This window comes from Tachypleus tridentatus, chromosome 13 (assembly GCF_004210375.1).
Source record: "Tachypleus tridentatus isolate NWPU-2018 chromosome 13, ASM421037v1, whole genome shotgun sequence".
NCBI classification, from domain to species: Eukaryota; Metazoa; Arthropoda; class Merostomata; order Xiphosura; family Limulidae; genus Tachypleus; species Tachypleus tridentatus.
Window position 1 is genome coordinate 16,737,067 of NC_134837.1, and position 12,374 is coordinate 16,749,440.

Here is a 12,374-nt window from a genome sequence, read left to right on the forward strand (position 1 = left end):
TTGTGTCGCATTGTACGTAATTCTAAACAAACAAAAAAGTTGTTTTATAATTCATTAATTTACTTTATTATACTTGGATAAGTTCTTCCCTCTATTATGGTCGCTCGCTGGTACAGCGGAAAGTCTACGGATTTACAACACTAAAATTGAGAGGTTCGATTTCCCGCGGTGGACTAAGTAGATAATCTAATGTGACTTTGCTATAAGAAAAACACATCCTATATTAAAAGTGCTTAATTATTCAAAAGGGCGTCAAATAATTCTTAGCATCTAGACGCTTAACATTTTTTTCCAAACAAATAGATTTAGATGAACAAGTGTCAATGTCTTTTGCTAAATTCTTAAGATGTAATTTTTACCTTACATTTTTATTTTTTGAAATCCTAAATATTGTACTCTACTCTGCCATTTTGCAACCATTTACCTAATATTAAGAATGTGTCATTTAAAATCGTTTTTATTCGCACTACTTTTACTTTTTTAAAATCAAATAAGCATTTTTAGTTATAATAAAGATATGTTTTTTGAAATTAAAAAAAAAAATCTTTATTATAAATTTTACTTCTTAATCAGTAAGGCTCTGCTATGGCCAGGTGGTTAAGGCACTTGATTTGTAATCTGAGGGTCGCGGGTTTGAATCTCCGTCATACGAAATATGTTCGTCCTTTCAGCCGTGGGGGCTTTATAATATGACGGTCAATCCCACTATTCGCTGGTAAAAGAGTAGCTCAAGAGTTCGTGGATGGTGATGACTAGCTGTCTTCCCTCTAGTCTTAAATTGCTAAATTAGGGACGGCTAGCGCAGATAACCCTCGTGTAGCTAACCTTGCGCGGAATTCAAAAGAAACAAACAAAATCTAAGGATACGTAAATATTTTGTATGAAACTTTGAATATTTTTCCAGCATTAATGAGATGGAACAGCAATAGATCTTCGGATTTAAAATGTTAAAATCAAGGGTTTGATTCTCCTCAGTGAACAGAGCAGAAACCCTATGTGGTTTTGCTATAAGAAAACACACACACTTTAAATTAGCATTGATTTCAAAGACAAATACTGAGTTGACCTGAAAGTCTAGTCACTCTGTGTTTTTTAACTATTATTTCTCACATTTTAAGAAATCATAATAAAACTTTGTCGTTATAGGAAGAAAGCTCACTCCTCTAAGGTTAAGATATGCTATAGTGTGATCTCAAAGATGTAGCTGCGCAAAGTCAGGACTATCTTTCTAACGCTTTCTCTGGCCGACCTGAAAATTGAGAAACATTGGACCCAAGTCGGTTGTAATCATATTAAAACTGACACCCAGAATTACTTCCTTAATCCTTTGGCTGAGGAAACGATCTTTTCTCTCCAAAATATATGTATGTATGTATGTACTCCTTAACACTTTAGACGTTTTCCTTTTGTTTTCCTCCAAATCACCCCCAAAATGCCAAAACGTAAGAAATCCAGCCTCTCCAAAACCAAGATATGAACAAAAATCGTGACACTGTAGCAACTAGAGCAAATTAAGTACCATAACCAGAGACAAGACCAACATATTGCTGTTGCAAGGACAAGAAAAATTAACCATGTCTGGAAAAAGGTGTTTCAAGTCACCAACTCGAGATACATTACTAGTCCAGGGTGCCAAAAGGCACTATGTCAGTTACTTGCCAACAAAGGGAAGAAAAATCTAAGAGAATATGCTGTAGAAAAGTAAATGTCAAGTTTAGGTCAAACCCCCCTCGAGCTACTAAAATCATGTGGTCGAACCCCTGAGACAAAGCACTTTCTGGCTAACATCAGGAAGTACAATTCTTACTTTAAAACGATTTATTTTGGTGCATCACAGGAGATAGTTGAGCCAGGTGTCCATCTTCGAATTTAAACGTCATGTATGTCATCGAATCAGATTTATTCAGCCATTGCCTGGCAAAGAGCGCAAGTTCATTGAATATGAAGGTCAACAAGTCAACCAGTGACGCAACAATGTTTCTCTAGTCCAACTAGATATACCAACACTGTTAATTGATCAGAAATGTCAAATATTTAGCTCAACAAGACACTTCAAATGATTACCAGGTGTTAGTCAATGCAAACAAGGTCGCTAGGGGGTGAGTATTCATTTGCCCAATCTGTGATGAATTCGCTTTTGTTATGGTAGATGAAGAGCATAGCAGAAGCGACAGTGTTCTTTGATACCAAGATAACACCATCAAACAAATTTTCTGAGGCAAAATAGAGCCGGTGCCTAACATAATCTCATGATCATGTGGCACAGTCAAAATGTGTACCACTTCCACATTTTAAAAATTATCAAAGCAGCAGGTCAAGCTCATCTCCTCAAAGGACTTGGTTCCTTCATGATCTCAGACAGACAGAGAAAGTGGAAACTACATTTTAAGTTGCACCAACCTTTCTCACTAGCATGTTGTGGATGAATACACCAAAACTGAGAGTGGGTGCCTTTGTTTCTTTCAATTCAAATAAAACCGCCTGCGTGTAGAACAGTAATTTCTTCTTGGGGATGTTGTCAATGTCGATATAATTACCAAATGTTCAAAATAAGGAGATATTCGTTAGTTTGGCTTCATCCTTCACAGGTGGACCAAGATACATGAAAGGACTCAAGATGCGATGTTCTATATTAGAAAATATAGCAGGCCCGATTTTTTCATCAACTTCACTTGAAATTCAAAATGAAAGGAGTTTTAAGTTGAACTTAATCAAAACCAAATGCCAACAGAAAGTCATGACGTCATTGCCAGAGTGTTTAAATTTAAAATTAATAAACTGATGAGGATGATCACTACAAAGGATTGTGGTGTCCTTAAAAAGACAAGATACAATTTGTATTCCACTGAGTGGCTAAAACGTGGCCTTCCTCATGCTCACATTTTGGTATGGTTGAGGGAAAAGATACATGGAAGTGAGATTGACACATATCTTCAGTGCTGAGCTATTTGATCTTGAGAAAGACCCTGGCCTGTCTGATTTGGTCTACAAGCAAATGGTTCACAACCCATGTGATGAACTAAATCAAATTCAACCCGTATGCAAGACTATAAATGCATCAAGAAGTATCATAGAAACTTATTGCAAAACATGCAGACAAGAATGATGGCTATCCTCTCTATCATCACAAAAATCGTGAAGATAGTGCTTTAAAAACAACGCTCAGACTTGGAACAACTTTTAAAATGCAAATTGACAACTGATGGATTGAGGCTCACTTCAATTTGAAATTCTATGCAATCTTTTAAAATACATCAACAAAAGATCTGACATGGCTGTTTTTACCTTGCAAAAAGAGGGGGAAGTATGGATGAATTTCGATTTTTTCATGTGAAGATGCATCATGTCTAAAATCATCGTTGTACTTCAGGAGATGAACTGGAGCAAAGGGTGTTCCCAAATATGTAATAACATTTCCAAGACATTATCTAACCACGGGAGAGGGCTATTCTGGATCCAAAAAATTATGCTGTTGACAGGATAATTTCCAAGTTGTTGCAGAAATTAACTGGAGAAACAAGTAGTACAAATCCATAGCCTCATTGTTGGATACTGATAATACTGTTCACTATGTAGTTGAATGCTTCAATTACCTGTAACTCTCAGGGTCGTCAGTATCTTCTTCTTCAACCTTACCTGTGCAAAAATCCTTCCCTTCTGACAATTATTTCCCTGGATGTTTATTTTATTTTAGTAGGCGAAGCTTAATCAACAGGGGGCGATGTAGTGGTAAAAATGCCCATTAAAACCGCAAAAATGAAAATTTGTATTTCGTTATGACGAATAACCCACTTGAAGTAAAAATGTATCTCAAGACGGCCGGTATGGGTATTAAAACTTTTATTAACTAAAGTACAGAACAACGTTTCGACCTTCTCAGGTTTGCCAAACTCTCTCCTTGTTAGCCTGAAGATGACCTAAGAAGTTCGAAATGTCGTTCTGTACTTTATTTTAATAAAAGTTTCAATACCAATACCGGCCGTTTTGAGATAAAAATTTGTATTTGTCTTTCCATGGACCACCCAATGAACCTCGATATCGAGTTTGGTAAAGATACATCTAGAGATGGACAAATAGTGATAACAAATGCCCATAAGATTAGCAAAACGTAAAACTAAAATGTTTTATGTACCCTCGCATGGGTCAAATGAAGCTCCATATCATTTTTACACAGTTTCTGAAACTTATCTTAAAGCACAAAATAATAGGTTTCAGTTCTTAAGTTAGTATAAACGATTGAAACTGTCGCCAGTATTTGTTATAGTTAAGACTTATAACAAAAAATAAGGAATAGTAAATTTTCATAAGATAAACATAAACTTCTGAAAAATTAAATGTAATATTAAAAATGAAAGAATAAATATTTAGAGAAAAACTTTGGTTTACCTAAAGAGAATTAGACACTTTGTGATCTTGGCTGGATTCTTTCATTGCAACAAAAAATAATAAGAAAATGTGTAAAAATCAACTTATGTCATTTAAAACAATTATATGATATGAAAAGCAAGAGTTAAAACTTTTATTGATGTATTACGGTACTGAGCAAAAGAGTTAGAACAAAAATAAATTTAGATTTCAAGTTACTTTCAAAGAACAATGGAAAATAAATCCTGGGTGAAACATCTTCATATTTAGTACAAGAGAAACTCAACGGAAGTGCTTGAGTTCAGCAAACAGTTCATATTTTGTGTCTCCCTTTTGCTTTAATAACTGCAAAAATTCTTTCAGGCATTATTGTAACATATTTAATCAAAGTTTCTGTTGGAAATTTACTCCAAATACTGTATCTCTAATACACTCCCTTACAATTTCTTTGGAAGTAGCTTCTGCTGATTTTTTTGATTTATCAAATCCCAGATATACTCAACTGCATATGCATCATTTGAAAGACTCAAAAAGTAATTTCTGCATTGGTTGGATGAGTGTTTTGGGTCTTTATCGTTTTGGTAGTAGAATTCTTTATCAATAATACAGAAACCACTGGTATATTATGATGTATCAGTATCTGATGACACTTCTACTGGTTCACTTTTCATTTATTATGCTAATATCTCCTGTCGCATCAACCATAACACTACCATCCTTATGCTTCATGGCGGATGCTATGCACTGAAATAAGAATCTTTTACCATTTTTCTTCCTAATGTAAAACTTATAATTTGAACCCAGTATTTTAAACTTGAAATCATCTATCCAAAACTTCCTTTTCTAATCACCAGCAGTACAGTTCTTGTACGTTAGAAAAATTTCAGCTTTTGATAATGTTTGGAGACCAAACTAAACGTTTTAAATGCTACACAACCAAACATTCCATTTTTGCTGAGTCTTCTTGAAACTGCAGATATGGACACTTTTCTGTCATTTGGTACAGTTTTCATTCTGTCCCGAAGGTGCATAGACGAAGATACTTAACATCAGTATCATTGAGGTTAGGTGTTAGGTGTCTTCCTATCCTATTTTAAAACGATCCATGGATTGTTTTTGGAATTTTGCGCAAAGCTACACGAGAGCTATCTTCGATAGCCGTCCCTAATTTAGTAGTGTAAGACTAGAGAAAATACAGATAGTCATCAACAACCACGCCAACTCTTGGGCTTCTCTTTTATCAATGAATAGTGAACTAACCGTAACATTATAATGCCCCCGTGGCTGAAGGGGCGAGCATGTTTGGTGCGACGGGGATTCGAACCTGCGACCCTCAAATTACGAGTTGAGCGCCCTAATCACCTGGTCATACCGGGACCTATCTATGGTTTAATTGATCGTGTATATGGAGTTATTTTGAGTTTGTAGCAATGTATTGGTAACTTCAACCAGCATCACGTAAAGTTTTCTCGCGAACTTTCTGCTCTACTGACAATTATCTACGATTTTGGGGTTGTAGGAAGACAACAAAAATTTAATATATATCGCTAAACACGTTTCTGAGATTTATTTGTGGAGTACTATGAAACTGATTTATTCTAGCGTAGACCTTACCATTTGCAAGCTTCTTTCCATATATTTAATACATTGCATGGAGTACCATAACAATTATTTCAGACCCGAAATTTGATCAGTATATTCATTTAAGCCGAACCATAATGACATGCCCTTGATACGAGTATACGAAATTTTAAAGAATAATAAGTATTCTCACCCTGACTCATTCAGTTTTCAACAGGGATCAGTGAAGCATTACCATAGTGTGGAAATTTATATTTTATAATAGAATGGAAGAATCAGCCATATAGAATGACAAAATAAGGCAAACATTCTCATGTCCTCACACTTTTACACAGTACTGTATACATAACTTATCTCAGTACAAACTTATCGAACTAGAAAAGAGAGTAGTAGAGGTTTTCAATAACAGCAGAAGAGTTTGATTACTATAATTATTTTTATGTTTTCAAAAAGTAACAAAAGGCTTAAGTGTGACCTTAATTAATTTCACTCATATAAAATAAAATAAAATCTGATTAAAAAAGAAACTTCGGTACTTAAACATTAAGTGAAAGCAAAAAAAAAACAGTTGTAGTTAAATCAAACATATTAAATAATACAGTTGTTTTAAATACGATTATTCGTGTATATAAAGTAATTTCAGTGATATCTGTAAATACTGTACATTTTGACTTTTTAAGTATCCATAGTGTTATTTTTATGAACTTTCTTAATATATCGCCTCTTACGTATTTCAATTTTTGATAGCCTGAAACTGAGTCAAATTGTAACTTAAATTTAGTAGTTAATTAACTGTAGAGAGTAGCGAATTTATGATATTTGCTTACAAATCTAAAACACTCATTTTTTTTCTTAACAGAAATATATTTTAATACAGAAACAATAATAAATTTATAATAACAGTTATTACAAACAATAAGTTATATACAAAAATATTGAGTTTTATGTCTGATTCGGAACTTTTTTGATATCCCATTAAGAGTTCACGATGGATAATTTAATTGCGAGTTGATACTGGCACAATTTAATTAACGGGTAGGTAGCTAGTTCTTCGTTGATCACACGTGAGTTTTACACAGTTGAAGTTGTAAACATTCCCGGTCAATATCTAAAATACCAGCTTTAATAAGCATCAATCACAGTTATAGCTTTCGATGTTTATAGTATACCAATTATAGCAAACTAATAATATACGAGGTCTGTTAAAAAAATACGCGGACTGACGTCATAAAACAAAATGTACTTTATTTAGAAGTTACAGGTCTGGGACCCCTTCAAAGTACTCTCCTCCCCAACGCACACACTTATCCCAACGGTGTATCCACTTGTTGAAACAGTCCTGGTACGCTTCTTTTGTAATGTCCTCCAGCTCCTTCGTTTCATTTGCCTTAATCTCGAGAATCGTCTCAAATCTTCTTCCTTTCAAGGGTCTTTTGAGTTTGGGGAACAAGAAAAAATCGCAAGAAGCAAGGTCAGGTGAGTAGGGGGGTGGGGAAGAACAGTGATCGAGTGTTTGGTCAAAAACCCACGAGTTCTGAGGGCTGAATTTCGCAGCAACGCGGTGCATCTTCAATTTTTCGGTCAAAATTTCGTAACAAGATCCAACTGATATCCCACACTTTTCAGCAAGCTCCCTGACAGTCAGACGTCGATTTGCTCGCACGAGGGTGTTGATTTTGTCGACGTGTGGGTCGTCAGTTGACGTGGAAGGACGTCCAGGACGCTCATCATCTTCAATGGACTGTCGACCATCCTTAAAAAGTTCATGCCACTTGAAACATGCCGTACGCTTCATAGCAACATCACCGTAAGCCGTGTTAAGCATAGCAAAAGTTTCAGTCGCAGATTGTCCAAGTTTAGCACAAAATTTCACAGCAAGTCGTTGCTCCTTCAGGTCATTCATTCTGAAATCCGCCAAACGAAAAATCGCACTTCACTTAAAACCGCGTAGCTAATACACAAATGAAGATATCTGCAATCGGGAAATGGCGTCGTAATCAGCTGATCTGTGCAAACCTAGCGACACTAAGCGGATTCCCCTGGAACCAACTGGAGCCGCGCAATTCAAACAGTCCGCGTATTTTTTGAACAGCCCTCGTATACTGTATTATGGCGCGTCGAGTTGGTTACTGTTTTATAGCTGTGAACAGAACTTCTAGAAATTTCAGCTTGCACAAAAATACTGACGACACACTAGCATTTACATACACACATACATTGCTGCTACTTACTCTCTATAATCTTTTACGACTACATTGCAAATTTTCGTAACAGTATAAGTTACATGCAGTTCTAAATAAATCTTTAACTGATACTCTTACTAGAAACATTGAATGTGGCGAGTAAATCGTTCATTCTTAATACAGTCATCAAGTAGCTGTTACTGGCAGGATCAGATAGTCTAGTGTGGTTTGTACTTGACGAAAAGCTGAATCCAGGTAAGAATGACAACTTTGTCAGGTTATCTGCTACTAGATATATTGTTATCATTATGTTTTAAAGCTTATTTAATGAATTAAGTAAAAAATGCACTAGACGATTCGAGACTCACTGACTTTTTCAAGTCCAATTACTGTTCTCAAATCGTTGTTTTATGTATTCTTCGTTCTAACTTTGAATTCCGGTTACTAGAGTCTTCCCAAATGTAACATTTATTACAGGTTCTAATAACTATAACTAAGATGTGTTGTACCCTTCATCATAGGCTTTAATGAATGTTGCTGAAAAAAAGCAGTTTTGCTATTTAATATAAGTTATAATGTTGATGCAAGAATGTAGCTGCATCCTTTAATATAATTATAATAACTGTTCCTAAGACAAAGATTTGCACCTTCACTACAGCTTATGTCTGTTGGCAGAAGATAGTTGTACTGATTAATATAATTATAATAACTTTTGTTAAACATAGCTGTCCCTTCAGTATAGGCACTAATGACTGTTGTCAGAAGTACCTGTACCGTTTACTATAATTCTTATAACTGTTGGCAGAAGGTAACTTTACTGTTTACATTAGGTTGTCCAGAAATAAATGTCGTTTTTGAACTGCGAAATTTGGAAAAGTATAAACCAGTGTTGTAAAACATGCTTTAACCAAAGTAAGCACCATTTGCTTCAGCACACTTTTGCCAACGTGAAACGATGCTGTTTTTATCCTTGCTGTAGAAATCAGAGTTTCTGTGGTCAATGAGCTCCTTGAAAGCCTTTTCTGCAGTTGCCTAGCTTTGAAAGCGTTTATTGTTCAAAAAAGTTGTTAAAGTACTTGAAAAAACGAAAATCTGTAGAAGAAATGTTTGTGGAATAAGGTGGATGAGACAGAACCTCGATTCCTAATTCGTTCGATTTTTGGAACGTCATCCTTGACAGGTCTAATAATGTTAATTTTGTTGGCCTTTAGTCAGCTCGTGTGGAACCCACTTATCCAAATTTTTCGTCTTTGTAATCACACTCAGATAGTTGGCAATGCTTAATTTTTTGTGCCTAGCTTTTCGGCAAGATCACGTATAGTAATGCAAGGGTCTGTTTCAACTGCTTCCCTTAACGTGTTTTAATCTAAGGATGGTTTCCTGCCATGACCTTCGTGGCCTTCAAGACTTTCAGCTCCATATCGAAACCTTTGAAACCAACGCTGAATTATACGTTCAGTAACAGATCCATGGCCGAATGCCTGGTTGATGTTTCGTGTAATTTCGGTAGCTTTTCGTCCAAGTTTCAAGTAAAGAGAAAAAAAGAAAAAATCGGACAAAATTCCTTCTTGTCCACGCTGCCTTGGGGGTTGTAAAACTTACTGTGAATAGAGTTGAAACTGCAAACATTTAAGACCCTTTGTAAGTGCCAAACGTTGGATTAAACCAACGATAAGTTACTCAATATTCAGCTTCTAAATGTCATTGTAAGAATTCCGACATTTATTTGTGGATAACCAAATATAATCACTGTGGCCAAATTATCACTATGCCGTTTACTACAAGTTTTAAACACTGTTGTCATAAAATTGGTATTTTAATATTCGAAAGATGTTGTTTGTTCCAAAGGAATGGGTAATTACATTTAAAAACCTCAGATAAACTTTGCACAAAGAATAACTTAAAGGAAAAATTTAAAGTTGTTGTAAATCTATAAAAGATTTTGAAAACTTAATCCTTTTGTACTAGAACTATTCAAGGTTGGTCAAAAAGTAACAATATGTTACTCTAGAGGTTGAGTAAATATATTAAAATATTTCGACCCTTGACATGGTTAGGTGGTTATTACGTTCCATGTTGCCAAATCTGATCATGATTTAGTTGACAACTGTGCTTTATACAACAACCTTATAGCGTATTTTTGTCGTAAAGAAGAACAAACTTCGTTGTGTAGCTGTCATATACAAACCATTCCCTTCCGCCTTGCATGCTTTCCATACTTCATCTTGCGTTTACCTATGCCCGTTTCTATAGTTTGATCAAACAGAACTCTTTAAGTGTTGCGCCTTGAGACTAGCCCTATGTCTTCACATAAAATAATTTGAATAACCGTTTTATTATCCAGCTGCTTGAGGTATGTGACAATTGAACGTATATGTTATTGAAATAATTTATGTACAGATGACTTGTGTCCTTTATGCCTGTGTTGTTTACTGCAATCTGAGGCGAGTGGACGATTTTTACCACTGGCCTTTGTATACGTAGATCCTTAAAACTTTCAAGTAGCCGAATTTTGGTTACGATGGCTCGATACAACTTGTTGCAGGTCTACTTTTTATGATCTCGTACCCCAAGATGATACATATTTCTTTGTTTTCTAGTACCGTTAACTGCAGTGGGATATCCTTTTATTAAAAATCCAGTTTTCTGATTTGAACATATTTTATGTCCTAAGTGTATGAAAATTTCGGTGACGTCACACGTGCCTATCTCATGCCTTGTTACATTACACATTAAGAATCGTTTCTATGTCGTATATTCAATTCCTCTGTCTATTTGAAGGGGTTGGATGTGGTATGTTTTTTGACGTGGTAATCTGAAGATCACAGATACTGAGTATGTTAAAAGACTCGTGCCAATTAGACTGTTCTTTACAAGTCTACGGTAAGCACGAGACCATACACTCCTGACTTTATTGAAACATTATATGAACATCAACTAAACTGTTTACAATTCTAGGCTTAACTTAAAGCCAGGACCGGCATAGTCAGGTGGTTAGGGCGCTCGACTCGTAATCTAAAGGTCGCGAGTTCGACTCGCCCTTTAAGCTGTAGGAACCTTATAATGTAGCAATAAAACCTACTATTTATTAGTAAAAGAGTAGCTCAGGCGTTGTCGGTGGGTGGTAATAACTAGCTGTCTTCCCTCTGGTCTCGCACTACTGATTTAGGGAAGGCTAATCCAGATACCGAGATTCAAGAAATGAAGAACAAAAGACCCCACAGTTTCTCCACACATTTATAAAACTAATATTCTTCACTACTGCTTTCTTTCCATGTCATCATGAGTTTTCATATTATTCTACGAAGGTTCGTGTATAATTATACATCACTATGGTTGTTAATCGAAAAGAAAGCGTACGTGTCTTTTTCTTATAGCAAAGCCACATCAAGGTATCTTTTGAGTCCACTGAACGAAAACAATACGACAAACTATAAAATCTTGTATTCTACTCACGTATGACTAATAATACACATACGATACACAAAGAATAGAATAATTTACATCTTGTGTAAAAATCCTGATAAAGTACTTTTTTCTGTAATATATCCAGCAAGTTAATAAATCTAGTTTTTTTATGGTGTAAACGACTTTTTCAAGCTGTCGAAGCATTATTATAATTAATTATATTTGCTATCAGTCACTTGTATTAGGCATATCATATTTTAACATTGTATTATTTGCCAATTCCCTTAGAAAATTATGAATTAGAAGAGATAATATTACACCAACAATATTAATTTTGTCATATCCATTTCCAACAATAGATTTCGCTCAATCCAAAGCTCAGTAATATTTGTGTAGTGTGGGTGCAGTGCTGTGAGCATTCACACTTCAGGGCCCGGCATGGCCAAGCGTGCTTAGGCGTTCGATTCGTAATTCGAGGGTCGCGGGTTCGAATCTCGGTCGCACCAAACATGCTTGCCCTCCCAACCGTGGGGGCGTTATAATGTGTCGATCAATCCAATATTCGTTGGTAAAAGAGTAGCCCAAGAGTTGGCGGTGGGTAGTGATAACTAGCTGCCTTCCCTCTAAATTAGGGACGGCTAGCGCAGATAGCCCTCGAGTAGCTTTGCGTAAAATTCAAAACAAACAAACAATTCAGACTTCATTCCACAAAATATCTGAGGAACCAGACAAAGAATGTGGTTACTTTAAAAAGCAAGTTTTGAAAACGTAAGTATAAAAGATTTTGAGAAAAGGATAGGTGAAGAAACCAAAATCAAAATGGTTATTATAAAATTG